Source organism: Platalea leucorodia (assembly GCF_965183815.1).
Source record: "Platalea leucorodia genome assembly, chromosome: W".
In the NCBI taxonomy this organism is placed as follows: domain Eukaryota; kingdom Metazoa; phylum Chordata; class Aves; order Pelecaniformes; family Threskiornithidae; genus Platalea; species Platalea leucorodia.
In genome coordinates this window covers 8422764-8444974 of record NC_138859.1, presented here as the reverse complement: position 1 = coordinate 8444974, position 22211 = coordinate 8422764, and positions in this window count along the sequence as shown.

Here is a 22211-nt window from a genome sequence, read left to right as displayed (position 1 = left end):
GAGGAGCAGGAGTGATAGAGCGGCTTGGTGGGCACCTGGCGGCTAGCCAAGGTCAACCCATCACAGAGAGTAACTCATGTTGGAAGAGACCTCTGGAGGCCACCAGGTGCAAGGCCCTTCTCAAAGCAGGGCCAGGTAGTAAGTTGCTCAGGGCTGTGTGGAGCCAGGTTTTGATTGTCTTCAAGCATGGAGACTCCACAAACTCTCTCCTCTTCCATATACTGTCAGAGTACATATTTTTTCCTTACATCTAGTTGGAATTTCCTTCATTCCATCTTGTGCTTATTGCCTCTCATCCTATCCTGGTGCATGTCTGAGAAAAGTCTGACTCCATCTCCTCCTCACCCTCTCTTTCAGTAGCTACAGGCAGCAATGAGGTGTCCCCTTAACCTTCTCTTCTTAATGCTGAATAAACACAGTTCCCTCAGCCTTATTGCATATTTCATGTTTTCCAGTCTTGGCCCTCAGCTGGACTTGCCCCAGTATGTCACTGTCATTTTTATACTGGGGAGCCCAAAACTTGATATCTGTCAAGAGTCCACAATTGTGGATCTCTGTTGAAGAGAGAGATAAATAACAGTCTGAATTTCAATAGCAGTTTAAAATATGTTTTAATATGGGATAATAATTACTACATTTTTGTTTAATCATGTAAATGTGCCATACAGGATCTTTTTCTATCGAATGCATCATAGATCCCACAGTGTTGTATGGTCATTGGTGTCCTCAGACAAACATGCCTGTCCTTGTGGAGCTTTTTAGGTCATGGACATTGCAACAGATGGAGGAAGGAAGCAATTCCCTATTTCACTATGATCTAGCTTCAAAGGTGAATATTTGTACAACTGCATTGACACTGATGGAACTATGACAAAGCAATAATGTAAAAATTGTCATAGTAGTTGGACAAAGCCCATCTTGACAAGAGTCCTGTCTCTAAAAGTGACTAATAGTGTCTACACAGGGAAAGAGCATAAAAAAACCCCAGGGTATGGGCAGCATATATCTCCCACCAAAATATCTTCCTAATACATGAAAAGGGAGAAATATTGCATTAACTCCTTGTAAATCTGTTGAAGTAATTTCTCTAAGAAAAAAAGATTTCTGTGTAGTTAGAGAGAATGGAACTCTACTGAAGAGTTGTCTGGCAATTTATCTCCATAATTCTTCATCAGGAAATGCCAGTTCACCTAGAATGAAAAATTTTACAGAAACACACCTTTTTCAACATTTTTTTTTTAACTCAGGCTGGACTTTTTGAGAAAACCGGAATGAGATAGATCCTTTCCAAAAAGGTAATTTAAGCACACAGGGTATTTTTAACTAAAGATGCAATTCATCTGCCCTAACTTTCAATGTCTGAAACTTAAATATCAAAGGGCTACTTACCCTAGAAACTCCCTGTAGAAGAAGGTTCGTTTTATACTAAAATTGATATATAGCATCAGTCAGATGAATCGGTTTGTATCTATTTTTCTCCACTGATTATACAAGCAGCTTAGGGTCACTAGATCAGAATCGCACGTTCAAATTTTAGATATCTAAAATTAAGAAAGGTGAATATTAGTATGAGTGTCCCAAATTCCAGTCACTACTGCAGAGTGCATGTCTTTTTCCACCAAAAAGCCTTTGGGAAATCTGTCTTTCTCAAGAAAAAGAAAATATATTGAAAATTATTTTGTCTAGCACAAAAAAAAAAGTTTTGAATCTCAGAGTGTGTGGGATGAAAAATTTATTTTTATATTAATCTGTCACACACTTGGGCTTTTGGACAGTAAATTTAGGAGAGCATCTCCTAAATTTTAAAAATACAGAAACATTGAGACACCAAGATCACCTAGCTCACATAAGTTAAGATAAAGCAGCTGGAAATTCCTATGTCATTCCTAAAGTAAAATTTTCTTTTTGCACTCAATGAGCAGAAAGCCAATTAATCCTAAAGGAATTGTAAGCAAGCCACTTCCATCTTTGTAGCACAAAACTGTCTGGAATTTAAAATAAATTAAGAAAGGGAAAATGGCAAAGTGTCCCTTTTACTCATTTGATGTTATTCAGTAGACATTCAGAAGTATATTTTGATTGACTTATTTTCCTTATATTTTCCTCACTTCTGATTTCAGTATCATTGTTCTGTGGTAATCCACTACTTCTAATCATTTAAACATGACCTGTAGTAAGAAAGCCCTTAAAAGGTAAAGTTGTCGTAAAATTTTGCATTAACAGATATCCTGTGTTTCCCACAAAATATGCAAACTCAGCTGTGGAAAGGGGATGCAATGAAATTTAGTGAAAGGGATGTCCCTTTCGCCCTGTACCAAAAACCATGTGGGATCAGGCTTTCTCAGGAAATCTCTGCTACTGACTTACAAGCCAGAAAAATACCAGGGTGAATGTACACAGAGAAGTGTTTTTTGTGTGCCGGCACTGGGTTATAGTGAAGCCTGCAAAAAACAGAGCAGACTACTTGAGACTTTAAAAAATAAAATAAAATCTGTTGAAAGATCAGAGGAAGTGTTTGTTGACTGTTGTTTCTTGACTGTTGTTGTTTGAACAGATTCAATATCCCCACCTTCAAGCCAGAGACCTTTTTTCTGAAGAGGCAGATACCTATTGCAAGCCCAGTTGTGGCTACCTTACTCTTCATGTTTGGGGAAAGAAAAGTTAATGCTTTCAAAGAGTTTTCTACTGAATATTTTATGGAATGGAATGGAATGGAATGGAATGGAATGGAATGGAGTAGAGTAGAGTAGAGTAGAATAGAATAGAATAGAATAGAATAGAATAGAATAGAATAGAATAGAATAGAACAGAACAGTTCAGTTGGAAGGGACCTACAATGATCATCTAGTCCAACTGCCCGACCATTTCAGGGCTGACCAAAAGCTAAAGCATGTTAGTAAGGGCATTGTCCAAATGCCTCTTAAACACTGACAGGCATGGGGCATCGACCACCTCTCTAGGAAGCCTGTTCCAGGGTTTAACCACTCTCTCTGTAAAGAAATGCTTCCTAATGTCAAGTCTAAACCTCCCCTGATCCAACTTTGAGCCATTCCCACACACATCCTGTCACAGGATACCAGGCAGAAGAGCTCAGCACCTCCCTCTCCACTTCCCCTCCTCAGGAAGCTGCAGAGAGCAATGAGCCTCCTTTTCTCCAAACTAGACAAACCCAGAGTCCTTAGCCTCACCTCATAGGACATTCTTTCCAGCCCTTTCACCAGCTTTGTTGCCCTCCTCTGGATGCATTTAAGGACCTTAACATCCTTCTTAAATTGTGGGGCCCAGAACTATACACAGTACTCAAGGTGAGGATGCACCAACTCTAAATACAGAGGGATAATCATCTCTTTTGACCAGTTGGTTATGCTATGTTTGACACACCCCAGGATGCGGTTTGCCCTCTTGGCTGCCAGGGCACACTGCTGACTCATATTGAGCCTGCTGTCAACCAGCACCCCCAGATCCCTTTCTGTGGGGCTGCTCTCCAGCCACTCCTCTCCCAATTTATACTTGTGTCCAGCATTACTCTGTCCCAGGTGCAGAATCTGGCATTTGGTCTTGTTAAATTTCATGCCATTGATGCTTGCCCAATGCTCCAATCTATCTAAGATTCCTCTAGAGAATCAACAGCACCTCCCAGTTGGGTATCATCAGCAAACTTGCTAATGGTGCATTTGCATTCAACTCCTGCATCCAGATCATTGATAAATATATTGAACAGAACTGGCCCTAGGATTGAGCCCTGAGGAACACTGCTGGGGACTGGTCGCCAGCCAGATGTAGCCCCATTCACCACAACCCTTTGAGCCCTGCCCTTCAGCCAGTTCTTCACCCAGCGCACTGTGTACCTGCTCATCGCACAGTTGGACAACTTGTCCAGAAGGATGCTGTGAGGAACAGTATCAAAAGCCTTACTAAAATCCAGAAAAACCACATCCACCACCTTCCCTTCATCCACTAGGCAGGTGACCTTATCATAGAAGGATATCAAATTAGTTAGACAGGACTCTCCCTTCGTGAACCCATGTTGACTGTGCCTGATGATTGCATTGTTCTTTAAATGCCTTTCAGTAGCACCCAGGATGATCTTCTCCATAATTTTTCCAGGTACTGAGGTTAGACTAACAGGTCTGTAGTCTCCTGTGTCTTCCCTCTTGCCTTTCTTGTAAATTGGTATAACATTGGCTAGCTTGCAGTCAGCAGGGACCTCCCCAGACTCCCAAGACCTTTGGTAGATGATTGAGAGGGGTCCTGCCATAACATCTGCTAGCTCCTTCAGTACTCTGGGATGAATCCCATCAGGCCCCATGGAGTTATGAACATTCGGCTGATACAGCTGGTCCCTTACAATTTCAGTGTCCATAAATGGAAAGTCACTGTTTCCGCACTCATGGTCCTCCGACTCAGAGGACTGGGCAGCCCAAGATCTGTCAGTATTATTAAAGACTGAGGCAAAAAAAGCATTGAATGCCTCCACTTTTTCTTCATCCCTATTAGTCAGGTGACCATCTTCAACAAGTATCAGTCCAATGTTTTCTTTAGATCTCCTCTTGCTATTAACATGCAAGGGACAGGGGACTAGTGGGGGATGGGATGCTAGCAGGGGCCCTCAGCCTGTTGGTCTGAGGCGTGCTGGAGACACTGCAGCACAGTCGAAGTCTTACGGGGATGAGCAGGGCGCTCTTGAGGTAATAGGAGCCAACAGGGAAATATCAGAGAAATTCTTCAAGGGAACCAAGGGGTGTTCCTCCAAGAAGGTGACACGGAAAACAGCCCAGCTGAAGTGCCTCTATACCAATGCACGCAGCATGGGCAACAAACAGGAGGAGCTAGAAGCTACCGTGCTGCTAGAAAGTTATGACCTAGTTGCCATCACTGAAACTTGGTGGGACGAATCCCATGACTGGAGTTCAGCTAACGAAGGCTACAGGCTGTTCAGAAGGGACAGGCAAGGTAGGAGGGGTGGAGGCGTTGCCCTCTACGTCAAGAAATGGATAGAATGTGAAGAAGTGTCTCTGAAGAATAGCCATGAGCAGGTTGAAAGTTTATGGGTAAGAATTAGAGACCAAGGCAACAAAGGGAACCTCGTGGTTGGTGTCTACTACAGGCCGCCTGATCAAGGGGAGCCTATTGATGAAGCCTTTTTTCTTCAACTACAGGAAGCTTCGCGCTCACAGGCTCTTGTCCTGATGGGGGATTTCAACCACCCCGACATCTGCTGGGAAAGTAACATGGCAGGCGGTAGGCAATCTAGGGGACTCCTGGAGTGCATGGAGGACAATTTCCTAAGCCAGGTAATAGATAGCCCTACCAGAGGGGATGCAGTACTGGACCTGGTGGTCACCAATGCAAGTGAGCTTATTGGTGATGTCAGGATTGGAGGCAGCCTCGGCTGTAGTGACCACACACTGGTAGAGTTCACAGTCCAGAGAGGTAAGGGTCGGGTGAAGAGTATAGTCAGGACCCTGAATTTTAGGAAAGCAAACTTCCAGCTCTTCAAGGAGTTAATCAACAGGACCTCCTGGGAAATGGCCCTCAGGGACAAGGGAGCAGAACAGAGCTGGCAGGTCTTCAAGGATGCTTTCCATAGGGCACAAGAGCTCTCAATCCCCAGGTGCAGGAAATTGGGCAAGGAAGGGAAGAGGCCAGCATGGCTGAGCCATGACCTGTGGGTCAAACTAAAGGGCAAGAAGAGATTGCACAGGCAGTGGAAGAAGGGACTGGTATCTTGGGAAGAGTACAGGGACGCTGTCCGGTTGTGTAAGGATGGGATCAGGAAGGCCAAGGCGTGGCTGGAGCTGAATCTGGCGAGGGATGCAAAGAATAATAAGAAGGGCTTCTATAGGTGCATCAACCAGAGAAGGAAGGTTAAAGAAAGCGTACCCCCTCTGATGAGCAGAAGTGGCGAGCTGGTAACAACAGACAAGGAGAAGGCTGAGGTACTCAACAACTTCTTTGCCTCAGTCTTCACTGGCAACCTCTCTCCTCACACCTCCCGAGTCAATGGGCCATTTGACGGGGATCAAGGCGGCAGAGGTCCTCCCACTGTAAGAGAAGATCAGGTTCGAGACCACCTGAGGAACCTGAACGTGCATAAGTCTATGGGACCTGACGAGATGCATCCCAGAGTCCTGAGGGAATTGGCTGATGTAGTTGCCGAGCCACTCTCCATGATATTTGAAAAGTCATGGCAGTCAGCTGAAGTCCCTGGGGACTGGAAAAAGGGAAACATTGCAGCCATTTTTAAAAAGGGTAGAAAGGAGGACCCTGGGAACTACCGACCTGTCAGCCTCACCTCTGTGCCTGGGAAGATCATGGAACAGATCCTCCTAGAAGCTATGCTAAGGCACATGGAGGACAGGGAGGTGGTCTGAGACAGCCAGCACGGCTTCACCAAGGGCAAGTCCTGCCTGACCAACCTAGTGGCTTTCTGTGATGGAGTGACTGCATCAGTGGACGAGGGAAGAGCTATGGATGTCATCTATCTGGACTTCTGTAAGGCCTTTGACATGGTCCCCCACAATATCCTTCTCTCTAAATTGGAAGGATATGGATTTGATGGGCAGACTGTTCGGTGGATAAGGAATTGGTTGGATGGTCGCATCCAGAGGGTAGTGGTCAATGGCTCGATGTCCAGATGGAGATCAGTGACAAGTGGTGTCCCTCAGGGGTCCGTACTGGGGCCAGTGCTGTTCAATATCTTCATCAATGACATAGCGGGATCGAGTGCACCCTCAGCAAGTTTGCAGATGACACCAGGCTGAGTGGTGCAGTTGACACGCCTGAGGAATGGGATGCCATCCAGAGGGACCTGGACAAGCTGGAGAAATGGGCCTGTGCGAACCTCATGAGGATCAACAAGGCCAAGTGCAAGGTCCTGCACCTGGGTCGGGGCAATCCCCAGTACCAGTACAGGCTGGGGGATGAAGGGATTGAGAGCAGCCCTGCGGACAAGGACTTGGGGGTACTGATAGACGGAAAGCTGCGCATGAGCCAACAATGTGCTCTCGCAGCCCAGAAAGCCAACCGTATCCCGGGCTGCATCAAAAGAAGCGTGGCCAGCAGGTCGAGGGAGGTGATTCTGCCCCTCTACTCTGCTCTGGCGAGACCCCACCTGGAGCATTGCGTCCAGCTCTGGGGTCCTCAACACAGGAAAGACATAGACCTGTTGGAGACGGTCCAGAGGAGGGCCACAAAAATGATCAGAGGGATGGAACACCTGTGCTATGAGGAAAGGCTGAGAGAGCTGGGGTTGTTCAGCCTGGAGAAGAGAAGGCTGCGGGGAGACCTTATTGCAGCCTTTCAGTACTTAAAGGGGGCTTATAAGAAAGATGGGGACAGACTTTTTAGCAGGGCCAGTAGAGATAGGACAAGGGGTAATGGTTTTAAACTAAAGGAGGGTAGATTTAGACTAGATATAAGGAAGAAATTTTTTTACGATGAGGGTGGTGACACACTGGAACGGGTTGCCCAGAGAGGTGGTAGGTGCCCCATCCTTGGAAACATTCAAGGCCAGGCTGGATGGGGCTCTGAGCAACCCGATCTAGTTGTAGATGTCCCTGCCCATTGCAGGGGGGTTGGACTAGATGACCTTTAAAGGTCCCTTCCATCCCAAAGCATTCTGTGATTCTATGATTCTATGCTTAAAAAGCCCTTCTTGTTATCTGACACAACCCTGGCCAGTTTCAACTCTAATTGAGCTTTGGCCTTTCATGTCTTCTCCCTGCATATATGAACCACAGCTCTGTAATCTTCCTGCAAAGCCTGACCTTGCTTCCAGAGATTGTACAATTTCTTTTTCCTCTTGAGTTCCATGAGGAGTTCCCTGTTCAGCCAAGCTGGTCTTCTGCCCTGCTTGCTTGACTTGCGACACAATGGGATTGCCTGCTCCTGTGCTTCTAAAATCTGCTCCCTAAAAACTGACCAGCACTCTGGCCCTGATCCCAGACCAGGCTGGGCCCTGAGTACAGGGCTGCAGCCCACTGGGCCAGCTGCATCAGCCAGCAACTTCTTCCCCTTTTCTCATGATTTTAAATGTCCACAGAAAATTTTCCAGGGAGAATTTTAAAATTCTTGGTTTTCTCTTCAAATCACCAAAATCCCCTGCAAACTGGACCTTCCTGCCCAGTTTTGGGCTGAAGGGGTCTGCTGCTTCTGGCTTCATCAAGGTACAGCCCATTTCAGAGTGGGAACGCAGGGAGAAGGCTCAGCCTGGGCACAGGGCTGCTGCCCTTCTGACCGTGTTCTTACCATGGTGGTAAGGAGTCCCTTTCACTCACACTCAGTCAACCTTGCCTGTGTTTTTGCACAGTGGTGCAGCAATAGCAGGTAGGGAGGCTTCTAGCCTGGTGGCTAAGGTATTCTCAGGCCTGAGAAATGGAGATTTGACCTTCTTTAAGGTAATTTAAACCAGATCTACCACTTCCCAGTCAACTTTCTACAGTAATCACTGGACTGCTTTAAGAAAGGTAAGGCATACCTTGACCATCAGAAACAGCGGAAACATTATTTTACTTGGAAAAGTAGTTCTTTTAGTGTGTAACATTCTCAAAGCACCTCTGCTCAGCTGGGTCACTTCAAAAATTAGGTAAGGAATACTTATGGAGATATTCATACTGTCTAATTTTGGCCTTTGGTTTTAAGTGTTTTAAACTAACCTTCACTGGCACCAATTTCTCTCCATTGACTACAAGAGGGACTTCAGCATGCAGCTTTGATCCCCTGAATTATACCTTTATTAGGTACTTAAAACAGAGACTATGACTAACCCCTCTGGAGTCCCACTTAAGGCAGCTGGTACATTGGTCAGACTGGGGTCATTAAGAATTTGCACAGAAACAGAACTGTGAGTGCCTGGAAAATGTCTCAGGCCAGTGGAGATCAGTGCCTTCAGGGCTTGTTTTGAGGGGATCTGAGCATAGAGCAAACAAGCCAGAACAGACTGGAATGAAAATATGACCATAGCTAGGAAATTATATAAAGTCTTCCTACTTGATAAAGATTTCCCACTATAAACAATCCCATTCACATCATCTGCTATCCTCTCACAAGTGCCAGAAATTTCAGCAAAAGACAAACAAAAAAATGGACCAACAATACATAACAATTCTGCTGCCTATCATCTTTATGCTATGTAGAAACTGAAATGGGGTGACAGCTAGACTCTGACTCCACATAGAACTTTGCATCTGACAGACTGTTTCAGGTAGAAGAAATTCAGACACTACAAAATAGGCAGCTGTGTAAAAGGTTTGAGGAATGCTTCTACATTTGTATAGGTGCCTGCTTCAAAGTGTCTGAACACCCTCCAACTAAAAGAGCACTGCTGTTGTCCTATCTGCTCTGATGCTTTCATCCTATGCTGATAGTGTCTTATCATGTAGATTGTTGCAGGCACTAGACATTGTGCTTAGCCAAGATGACAATAACAAGGAGTTTTAGGATGGATCTGGAAAGCACATGCACGGCAAAGCATGGCAAAGCGTATGTTCTTGCAAAATATCAGGATTAATCACTAGTAATTTTAATGTATAAGAATATACTAGGCCACACAGAGAAGCCCCTTCTCAGTATGTGTAGACTTGAAACTGAAATGAGTGGGAAGCCTGTCTGAGTAAAGCAAGTGACCCAGATTGAACTACTTGCTAGCTATCAGGCCATCAGTCCCTAAAGAATTCCAAACATTCACTAAATGCAAAAGGAAGTTCTGGTCCAAGGCAGTAACCCTGAAAACAAAGATGTATGCAAAATGCACTTACCGTGTTCCTAAAATATTAGTGCATGGCTCTGTGATTTAACTGCACAGTTTTAAAGACCTGCTCACCACTCACCACAAGGTAATATATCTGTATTGATAACAACTTGGCAGTAAGTGCTGTTATTACTGTTGCCATGGTTCCCTTCCCACTACATAGCATCATGCCATTTACACTCTTAATTAAATACATTACCCCAAATGAGTTCTGATTACAAGGATAAGACAAAGGTTGATGCATTAAACTGGTCCAGGATGATTACTTACATTCTCCACATCATCAGCATTAGTGCTTTCAGTGTCAGACTGGTAAAACCTGTAAAAATTAATGAAAGATTCTGTTAAGAGGGAAAAAAAAATTTTATTATCAGTGCTTACATCCTGGCTGGGCGATCGGTAGTAGACACCCACTACAACATCTCCTTTGTTTTCCATCCCCCTAGTCCTCACCCAGAGGCTCTCAACCATATCATCGCTAACTGTAAGAGCTGTGCAATCAAACATCTCCCTTACTTATAGTGCGACACCTCCACCTCGCCTGCCCTGCCTATCCCTCCTGAACAGCCTGTAGCCCTCCATCCCCAGCACTCCAATCATGGGACTCATTCCACCAAGTCTCACTAATACCAATGATATCATAGTTCTGGGAACTAACCAATGCTTCCAGTTCATCCTGTTTGTTTCTCATACTGCGTGCATTGGTGTACAAGCATTTCAGATATGCTCCTGAGCCCTCCATGCTCCCAGGAGCAGTGTAAATGTTCCCGCTAGCATTGCCACCCTCAGGCGATGCCATGCCAACCCTTGGCTTACCTACTACAATTCCTGTTGGTATCCACTTCCCCCTAAATTTTAAAGGTTTAGGAAGAGTGCCACTAATGCAGAAGTGATTTGGCTTTTTTTTTTTTTTTTTTTTTTTTAGATGTTTGAGAAGATCAGCAAAGGCTGTCATTTTTCTTTCCATGATCCCCTGCAACTCACTACTCCAAAGATGTATGATCAGTAGGAAAAGAATAAAAGCCTCCACTAGTTAAACTTTATACCAAAAACCAGTTTTTGTTTCCTTTCTGAAAAGGAAATCAGAAAAAACCCCTGCTGAGCTTTGTACAACTTGATGGATAGATTACCTTCAAAGAGAAGATAAAAGATTACTGATAACAGACAGCAAACAGCTGCATCTGTACATTGCTGGGATTTTAGCTGTGACCATAAGGTTTAAGTCCACTCAGATTTGCTGCCGTTGTTGAAGGACTAAATTCAATAGCATGCTGCCAAATATATCTCTTTTACTGATAGTAGTAGAAGATATATAATTTATCTACCATTTTTACTCCCTTTTTCATGTAACAATACATCAAATATTTCATATTTTATGAGTTGCATTTCCTAAAACAGTGATAGGTATTTATAGGATTTAAGTAGGAATCCACTATCTAACTTTTGTATGCTTCTTTAGAAATTGTGGCATAGAACATCTCTTGGCTTGCTGGTGGTCTGCACTTAATCTACATCAATAAAATGCTTATGTGATTTGCACAGGTTCATTGCTATCTTGGAGAGAAAAGGTAATTGCAGTACTTGGACTGGAAACATGGACAAGTAGTTCTCCAGAGGGATATTCCAGCCCTGCAAGGAAGACAAGAGAAATATCCCTTCCTTTCTTCTACTTTTGAGCTAAGGCAACAAACATAGTTAAGTACAGAAACATCATGAAAAATACCACCTGTCAAACCTCAAACCTATAAATCTGGCAACAGTTCTAAACGCAACTTATTTTTTTCTGGGGATCACGTGACTTTTTGCATTATGGGCTTCAGGCCACTTTTAGTGTCAGTTCGATCTATTACACAGGGCTTAGTTGCTTCTTTCAGCTGATACAGCCACCGGTGTAGGTAAAAGAAGGCAGTCAGTTGTACAGATTGACAGCCAAATATGAAGAAAACCACTGCCAAGAATAAATCTTTATTTATCTGTAGCAGTATCTGTAGTAGACATCAAGATCATGGAGAAGCAATAATAACTCATTACGAGAAATTTGGGCAAGTCATGGCAATGTCTACTGGTCCAGTGTGGCTGCATTTGAAAGCCCAGAGACAGAGGATTCATGCTTTCCTGTACAACGAGGAATGCTTTGCATAGCCGCAAGTAGACTCAAACCTGCAAATTCCAGAGCTCTGGATGGAATTTCCCTGCTGGTTCAGATTGCAGAAAAGTGGTCCAGGTGTGTGTCGTGGTTTAACCCCAGCCAGCAACTGAGCACCATACAGCCTCTCACTCACTCCCCCACCCCCGGTGGGATGAGGGAGAGAATCGGAAGAGTAAAAGTGAGAAAACTCATGGGTTGAGATAAGAACAGTTTAATAATTGAAATAAAATAAAGTAAAATAGTAGCAGTAGTAGTAATCATAATAATAATATACAAAGCAAGTGATGCACAATGCAATTGCTCACCACCCACCGACCGATGCCCATCCCGTCCCCGAGCAGCGGTCCCTCCCTCCCGTCCAACTCCCCCCAGCTTATATACTGAGCATGACGCCATATGGTATGGCATAGCCCTTTGGCCAGTCTGGGTCAGCTGTCCTGGCTGTGCCCCCTCCCAGCTTCTTGTGCGCTGGGCCGAGCATGGGAAGCTGAAAAGTCCTTGACTTAGTGTAAGCACTACTCAGCAACAACTAAAACATCAGTGTGTTATCAACATTATTCTCATCCTAAACCCAAAACACAGCACTATACCAGCTACTAGGAAGATAATTAACTCTATCCCAGCCGAAACCAGGGCAGCGTGCTACTAGACAGCAGGTTTCGGGAGGGCAACAAATGGCTCAAAGTGGCAATACCAAAATCTTCGTTCATTTTCAGAAGTGACATTTGACCATATGCAGAGGGCAAGTATGAGTCCTGCATATCTCTAACATCCCTTGCAAATTTTGAGGTGCTTAATTGGGTCTTCTGCTTTCTGTAGTGTTCCGAATTTTAGTCAGCATGAGTATGGTTCAAAAAGATACCAAGAAAGTCCTTATAACAATATCCCCAAACCCTCCATTTATTGCTTTACAAACATAGCCAATATTATCCTAGCAATGTGTGTACTGATTTTGGCTGGGATAGAGTTAAATTTCTTCATAGTAGCTGATATGGGGCTACGTTTTGGATTTGTGCTGAAAACAGTGTTGATAATACAGGGATTTATATATATAATTTATATAATTTTTATATTCATCTTTTTTTCATCTGTTTCAGGGCTATCAGCAACCTTTACAGTTCTTTTCCTCCTTTGTAAGTATTTAAATGAGGACCTTTTTTTTCTGTTTTCAGGCATCATTATTACCTGGTTATCTGAATTATTCTTATATCTTGATAAATGTACAAAGTCCTCAGTAAAAACTAGTCTGTTTACTAAACTTCTTAAATTACAGAGCCTATTCTGAGGACATAAAGAAAATGACAGAAGGAAACCCTGAAACACCTAAGAGAATAAAACAGATTTCAGGCTGTATAACTATAAAAAGATCGTGCTTCAAATCAAGGAATTCAAGCACTGTTTAAAAAGGTTTGACACTGCCTGCTTATTCAGCTGTCTTAGGTCTGGGTGACATGTTTCAGACAAAAAATTTCTGGAAAAAAAATTTGGAAAAATTACAGACAGTTGGTGACATCGGGTGGAGTTGGGAAAACGTTATTTACCCAGTTCTTCATCAGCAGCAGAGCTGCATTGCCAAGGTCTAGAATACAGTTTAGGTTTAAAGATGCCTACTGATATTACCTCATTTAAGCACCACTTTTGAGAACAGATAGTTCTCAAAAGCCAAAGATTATGTAATTTTTCTAGTGGAGAAAAAGCCCTGGTGTTCAGTTACAGAGAACTAACAACTGGGGCCAGAGTCAGAATATTTTCAACTAAATGTACCTTCATCTAAACATACCGTTTCACTAGAGTGACATTTGTTTTGAAGAGACATATCAGTTGCAAGAAAAGTTTTCACAGGAAGGTTTAAGAGGTTATGGTTCTTCTATGCATTTCCAACCTAGAAGTGAGAGAAAACCAGACTGAAAACTTGACATGTGCTAGCCAAGGACAGGTGTTTTGGGTCAATTCCGTTAGTAAAATATATTTGAAGGATTTAATTTTTTGTTCCAGAACTGAAATTCCAGAAAAAGTCATGAAACAGAATTGGGCTCTACTGGCCTGTTCTGCTAATACTTATTAATGTTTGGATTACATATCAACTAGGGGCCAAACAAGACCAGAGCCTTACATTGCAGTGCCCACAGAGCGTAGGGCAGAAAGATGCAGGCTAGGCAAAGGACAGGAAGGTCAAACAGCAGCCCTGTGGCCTAGCTTACGGTCCTGATTTCCCTCCTCACTAAACCGTACTGCCTCCCATAGCCCTAGCAGTGATCTCAGGGAAAGACGAGGTGGAAGAATGAGGTATCTGTGTTTGCCAAATAGAAAACACATTAGTATGGAGTGAATTTTGAATTTTGAATGGAGTGATGTTTGAATTTCAATATTAGCCGCAATGAACGAATGGGGACAAAGCCAAACTTTGACCTAATAATAACTGCTGAATACCATCTGGAAAGCAGAGTCTGAATGCACTGCCACTTACCTTTTCGCCTCCAGTCTTCTTCAGTAGGCTCCACTGTAATTAAAGCAGAAGATTCATAGCACAATAAAACCCATGAGCTGATGAATTTGTAAAGACTATAGGCAGCTATAAATTTTCTTCTTTTTTTTCTTCCAGTGACTGTAGGAGGTTGACATTGTCCAACTGGGGTACCAAACCTACGTATCTCTCGGGCCTGATTTACAGCTGAAACTGGGTGCTCCTAGGAAAAGTTGGCAGAATCACTCTTGGGATGTAGGTGATCAAATTAACAGAGTGTGCTATGAATTGCACTTCTCAGCTTAGAGTTCATTCTCTCTAAGCAAATAGCTTAATTTCAGGTCAAGCGTCCTTCAGTAAGATGACATATAATATAAAAGAATCTTATAGGCTTTCATAATGATGATAAGAAGACAAGAAGTGATCATATTCCAGGTCTGTTCTTCCATGAGTAGAAAGGATAACAGAGAACAAAGAGGAGAAGTGGCTAATAAAATAAATATAACAGTGAAATTATACAGGGAGCTAATATTTTCTACAGGCTATTTGCAATAATGATAAAATGTACTATGTGAAACTGAAATGTGTCAAGGAATTAATGAAGACCAAAAGCAAAGATATCTGACAAGTAATGTGATGTACAGATTCTTTCAATATGTGCCATGAAGATGAAATTGCTTGGCTGGAGTGAAATATCTGTGGCAGTATGAACACTAGACCATAAACAGTTACACCCAACATACCTTAAAAACATTTGCAAGCTTAGCTGTCATGGAAAGCCACTGAAATGAGACAGACACAGATGGAGAAGCCAGAGCATCCCTCAGGAATACAGGATACACAGTGATCCAGAGATGACACAGTCTGCTGAAACACGCTGCTATAAGGGTGCTGTGAAACCTCATAAAGTGCCAATAGCAGCATTAATCTGCTTGAGCTGGCAACTTCTCCTCTGTTTTTTTGTGACAACTGAGACCAAGAGAAATACTTCTGTTCACGGCATTTTGGTCTGACAGGACTTGACATGCTCCTTCTACCACCAGCCCAGCAGAACTCAAGAAGGTTGTTCTTCATTGTATATTGCAAAACATGGCTACCACCTCAGGTGAGCGAGAGAAATTGTGGTGTATGAAGAGAGATCTGTTAGTATGTCTTTATATTGTGATAGCGCTTAGAAGCATTGATCAATAACCTAAGCCCAACTGCAATGAGAGCTATGCTCATTTTATTAACAGATTATTTATAAGCTTAGGCCTGAATCTTACCATCACTTTTGCATGTGCACAGCTCTCCTGTAAAAGAAAACTTCAGAAGAGTCACTAGTACTATTCACATTAAAAGTTAAGTGGATATTGAAGAATTAACAGGACTAGGACATTGGCATACCCTTTTTGTGTAATGGCAAATGACAATAGCTCTGACAAGGTTCTGTAAAATGCCTGGAGGAAATTTTCTAAAACAAAGAAAACATAGACGTTTGTGCTGGTTTTGGCTGGGATAGAGTTAATTTTCTTCATAGTACCTAGTATGGGGCTATGTTTTGGATTTGTGCTGAAAACAGTGTTGATAATACAGGGATGTTTTAGTTACTGCTGAGCAGTGCTGACACAGAGTCAAGGCCTTTTCTGCTTCCCATACCACCCCACCAGCGAGTAGGCTGGGGGTACACAAGAAGTTGGGAGGGGACACAGCTGGGACAGCTGACCCCAACTGACCAAAGGGCTATTCCACACCATATGACGCCATGCTCAGCATATAAAGCTGGGGGAAGAAGAAGGAAGGGGGGGACGTTCGGAGTGATGGCATTTGTCTTCCCCAGTAACTGTTATGCATGATGGAGCCCTGCTTTCCTGGGGATGGCTGTACACCTGCCTGCCCATGGGCAGTAGCGAATTAAACTGTCTTTATCTCAACCCACGAGTTTTCTCGCTTTTACCCTTCCGATTCTCTCCTCCATCCGACCGAGGGCAGTGAGTGGCTGTGTGGTGTTTAGTTGCCAGCTGGGGTTAAGCCATGACACACTGATATTTGACTGCCCCATTTAGGAGAGCAGTCTTTGAAGTGCCACTTAAACTGGGGCCAAAGGTAAACATAAATGAGACAGATTGCTCTGCGTGTTGAATAAAATTTTGCATTTGATAATTTTGCTGCCATTTCCTGTTGTGTGCATTATACTTTATACTAAAGCTGCAGTGATGTAGTGCCCCATTTACACAGTGTGCTTAAGAGTATGGACTCCTGCCTTCAGTACTATGATTTCAGCGTTGCATTCAACCTAAACTCAGTGGGTGAGAAGGCAGCCTAATTCAGACTATCATGACTCTCTTTGGACAGTGAATATGTGATTTTGAATTTTTTTTTAGAACTTTTCCTTGAATGTAATGGTTACTCCAGTTCTTCTCCCCCCCCCCCCCTTTTTTTTTTTTTTTTTTTTTTTGCCAGTTACATGGAAAAATATTTCAATCATCTGCTAAATTTTCCACCATTTTTTTTTCTTGACTTTCAGTTCTCTGGTCACTATTCTCTCTGGCACTTCTTTACTAGTTGCTTTTATGGCTATGGACTTTTGGGATAAATTAAATTTGACCTGGTCATATGGGTTATTTCATGTTGTTGATAAAACATTTGATAAGCTTCTAGAGACAAATCCAGGGAAAGATGTGGAAGCCTGCAAGTCAGGCAATGTGGCATACAGCTTTTAGCCATTTGATCCCCAGACTGGAGCTCTAAAAACGAGAGTTAGACGCTTAGGTTCCTGATAAAATTATGAGAAGAGTTAGGCATTTAAGAATCATCTCAGAAATTCAAGCTGAATGAGTAGATGATAAATAGGAGACGCTGAACACAGACGTGCCCCTGACCTGTGGAGCTTAGGCACTTGGCTCAGATCTCTTCAGTGCATTTGATTTCCTTTTCTGTGTGGTGAGAAGACATAGCAGTGGTGGTCCCTTTTTCATACAGCTGACGTTCTCGAAGGGCCCTACAACAAAACCAGCATATGCTGACCCCTGGGACAACACCCCTCATCTTGTTACAGCATATGTGTCTCCTACTGTCCACCTCTATTGTCGGACCTAGGCTTTTTGAAGAAAGGAATGCAAGGTTCACGGAACCAAGGCAGAAGAATTAAAGGAGCATCAATCAATCAGCAGCATAGTCATTAGCGCACTCATTTAATAGTAGGAGTCCTGGATTTTAGTCTTGACATCCCTTGCTGCTTATAGATTTAACGTTAAAGTGAATCTTGGAAATTAAAAGATACCATATCCCTTTCTGACCCTGTTTCAGCAAATGGTGTGGTAGGTAAACCTCTCTCCCACTTCTATATACAGTCTGTCTGTATTGTAAAGAGGTCCTTATGTCGATCAGTGGAAGAGATGGATCTGAATCCCCTCAGGTCAAGGAATTGTTTCCTGGATGAATGCATTAACCCCTATTCTGTTCTGTAAAGGCTGTAGGCTCCTCTACCGCCTCCTGGTGTTCTGGTGCATTTTATACAGAAAGCAGCTAAAGCTATCATTTATGAAGAGTCTGAAAGGCTAGAATTCATCCGGCTTAATATGAACAGTAGATATCAAAGTCTGAACTAATTGTCTAAGATCCCTTTGCAGTCAATGGCGAGAATTAGGAATTTACAGGGCTTTGTGGACACTAAGGCAGGCAATAAGGCTGGTGAACTACATCCTGCAAGTGCTTCATTGGCCACAAATGGAGCTGAGGGTGAATATCTCAGCTGCGGACAACTAAATTGTAGAGCCTATGGCTAGATGAGATAAATCCCATCCAGAGGATCAGGCATGCCTGCTGGATTATGCCCCTGGAGAAGCAAAATTACAGGCCTTTCTGGATTGCTGTAGACCAAGAGTGAAGTACCTAGAAAGCTCTAGGTGGTTACTGAAGTCAGGAAAATAAGCAGCAGTTGAATCTCACTTTTTGACTGAAACATCTGAAGTCTGGTTAAGGTGTCTAAATCCCATTTTGGATCTGGGCTTTGATTATAGTGATAAACCTGGCTATCACTGAAGTTCAAAAGATGGGCTTAGTCCTTTGTTTTTCTTGTAAAGAACTTTGCCCTGATCCTTATCCTCCCTATTCTTTTATCTGATCTGATCTGAATTCTCTCAGTGCCAGGAGGCACACAAGGCGCGAACATCGAACATCGTTCTTCCACTTCGATCGGTCTGCGGCTGCGTGCTCTTGAGACCCAAGGGCCACAGCGCAGTCTTCTGTTGTTTTTTTCCTCAAGACATGACCGATCCAGTTCCATCTCCTCCTCCTCACTTCATTACTGATTTTCTCCATCTCCGAGTTGATGCTCGTCGTTTCTGCAACTTTTTATTTTTTTTTTCCGGGAGGAGGTAGTTGGCCTCCTGCCCAACCCCCATGACTTGGAGGGCCAGTGGTTTTTCTGTCAGGGTGGCCTTCCCTTAGGCTGTGTTGGTTCGCGGCACCTTCTTCAATTTTATCCGGTGCACCCTCCAGAGAGGGATCCCCTATCCGCCACCCAGGGGACGCGCCTTCTAGCCGTGCAGCCCCAGCCGAAGGCTATTCTTTTATTGTTACTCTATAATGCTGTAACTGAACTGCCCTCATACACCTCCCAGTTCATATAGTTTTTTGTGCTTTGTTGTGTTGAAATTAAATGGCGAAAAAGGAAAGAAAAACCATCTGAACAAACAAATGCACTGCTATGCTTTGGAAATAGTTTCCCTACACATTACAGATGATATTCAGAGTTATGATCTTTAAATAGGCAAAGAACACAGCCAGGGATGTTTCTGTAAGTGATAGGTAGTTTTATATCTTCAGTATGAGAATAAATAGCTTAATGGATAAAGGATGAATTCCATTCAGAGTAAATTGTGGAAAGATATTTTCACAAATATGAAGCAAAGTTGATATGAAAGAACAGTATTACACTAAGTTTAATACAAATTATTATGCTTGCAGAACAGTACACCATTTCTCAGAAGCTTAGTTCAGTGTGCATTAAATTAAAAGCGTAAAAACGTATAATGTGCACCATCTCCCTGGGGGAGTTGACTTTATACTCACAGCATATGAAAACTGTTTCTTCTTTTGGGATAGTCTTATGCATGTCAATTCTTTTAAAGATTCTTTAAAAAAAAAAAAAAAAAAAAAAAAAAGCTTGACATTATCCTTACTAAATTAATAAAGGCTAGCATTTCCAAGAAGCGCAAGGGAGCGTGGACTTCAATCTTTCTGAAACTGGACAAGCAGCTCCTGGATTCTTTTGATAATCCAACCCAAACAGCTAAATCAGCAGGCACTTACAAGTGGTTATAGTGTTTTTCACTTGGAGTAGTCCAGATCAATTAAAGACAGATTTATTTGCTGGAATCATGATTGCTGGCCTAACCATTTAAAAGTTTAAAACTAAATAAAAATATGAGATAAAATTCAATTTTTAAAAGGAATGAATTAGCCTCTCTGGTCTTCTCCTCAATGTTATTAATTAATCCTTATATTTGATCAGAATTAATGCACTGTATATACTTTTTGGAAGAGAAAGACAAACATGTATCCAATAATTCAGTTTGTGACTAAAAGTAATTGGTCATTCTTCTGTTCACTGAAGTGTTCCTCACATCATGATGCTATTTGAGGACTGGAGCTTGATGTTGGGGAAGAAAGAAAATGAAGGGCGGGAGAGGCAGATGGATTTTTTTCTGTCTGTATAAATTCTCAGGAAACCAGTATCTGCATGCAGTTGGATGTGAAAACACAGAAATCTTCCCCAGTTTTGTTATTAAGTCAAATCCCGAGCTCAGGTTGTTAAATATTAGTAACCCCTGGGAGTGCATTCTGGGCCCATGCTAGAGGAAAGCAGCTGACAGTTTCATGCAGGATTCGACTGTGTGTTGCTCTGTGTGCTCCCTGATCTGTGTGTCTTCCGAGGTGTGTGCTGATACTGCCAGCATGAGGGATTATAAGGAAATAATTTCCTTCTCTTTCTCTGAACTCCAGCAGATTGTATACACAGGGCTCACTGGTCTGTTTGCACGTGTTCCCCTGTGTGCTTTGAAGTACTATTCCAGTGATAATAACAAAGGAAAACAGATATTGTGTTCCCATTTCAGAATGATGCTTTTTTTACTAGCACTGGTGCAGAAAAAGTACAGAATTCTTTGGTTTCAAAAGGAAATCAAATGTAAGACTTCACATTTTTTTCCTTTTTAATGGGATGATTTGTTTTCTTATGGGTAGCTTGGAGAGTGTGTCATTGGAGAGTGTGAAAAAATGACAGCATTAAATATGCCGGATGCTCACAGAAATTCAATAGAAATTTTTTTCTTTTGCTTTATTATCTGATACCTGGCATTCATCTCTGAAGGTTAGTGAGTAGGTTAGTTCATACACATATTCCACCTTTTGTAAGGAATGTTTGCTTTAGTAAAGAACAGATTATCCAAGTTAGATTACATTTCTTTTATCCACGAAAGAAAAGTAAAATTATAATATGAGCTCAATAAAATCTGATGCGGCCAAGACAACTTCCCATAAACACTTATTTTTAAGGTTTACATATCTGGTTCCTAAGAATGCGAGCTGGACTGAAAACAGTAGAAAAATTTGTATTTGCCTTTTACAGTAATAAAGATACCAGACATGAGGTATCATTTCAATTTATCTTTTCCCCTTTTAATTAAAAACATCCTGCTATTGGAGATAAGTGGCATCTCATTAGAAGGAATTTATGGATAGAAGTGAGACTGTTCCCTGTAACTGAGTCAGAAGTGATAAAGGATTTACTGTAAAGTGTTATATATATATGTAATACTCTTAGTTTTGGTGCTTTAAATATGTGCAAGCTTTATATCCTTTGAAGATACCTTTGATTTAAAAATAATTTGATTTAAAATACATTTTCATACTTTTGCTACCAATATTGCTTTAGAACTTTGTTTTCTAAAGAAAGCGTAAGAAACTTTTACTTACTTACTTTTCACCATGCTTGCTATTTGTTTCCTTTTTGCACTTTGTCCAGTTTGGAGCATGTAGACTGTCTCTGGAACTGCTCGTGCAAGTCAGCGAGAAAAGGGTTGCAAAAGCTGAGTCTGAGCCACTTTTATGTTCCCATAGTCTATTGCCGTAGACTGTTATAGTACTGAGACCTTCGACACACATCAGTGTTCTTAGTAGAATAATTTAAGCTGTCTGCCCAAAGCCCCAAGATATTCTCCCTGTCCTTCCACCTCCAGAAGACCTTCTAGATGCTTCATCTTCCTTGGTCAAGGCCACTCTCCATGTGGATCTCTACAAGATCTGCAGATGTTCTGCCATGGCTAACAGATCCACATCGCTAGATGATTCCCATATACAAGAAATACGTGGAAGATGGCTATAGATCAGGTTTTCTGTGTCTTTGGTTAGATAGTAGCTAGACTTGAGATAAGTTTTCATTCACTCATGGAGCAAATCTTAAACCCAGAAGTGGCCCACACACAGAGATGGGACTTGTGGGCTTCTCTTCCATTGTCACAGCCACCTAATGTCCTTCTGCAAACTGCACTCACTGCTTACAGGGCAGAATAACATCAGGTAGATATTCAGATATTTGTTAACTGCCTCTAATACAGTTTAGCAGCTGGCAACAAGAAGGCTTGAGGCTGTGCCATTCAGCACTGAATACAAAGGGGATGAAACAGGTGATGATACGATTAGAGACAGTGGTGTCATGCTTATAAATCCATGTGTTATTAACAAGATTGAAATTATTAGAAGATAACATTACCATGCTACCTTGGTCTATACTGTCCCATGTAGTGCAGGCCAGCCCTGCCCGAGCACTCCAGGACAGCTGTGCCTCTGCCTTTCCCCTTTCC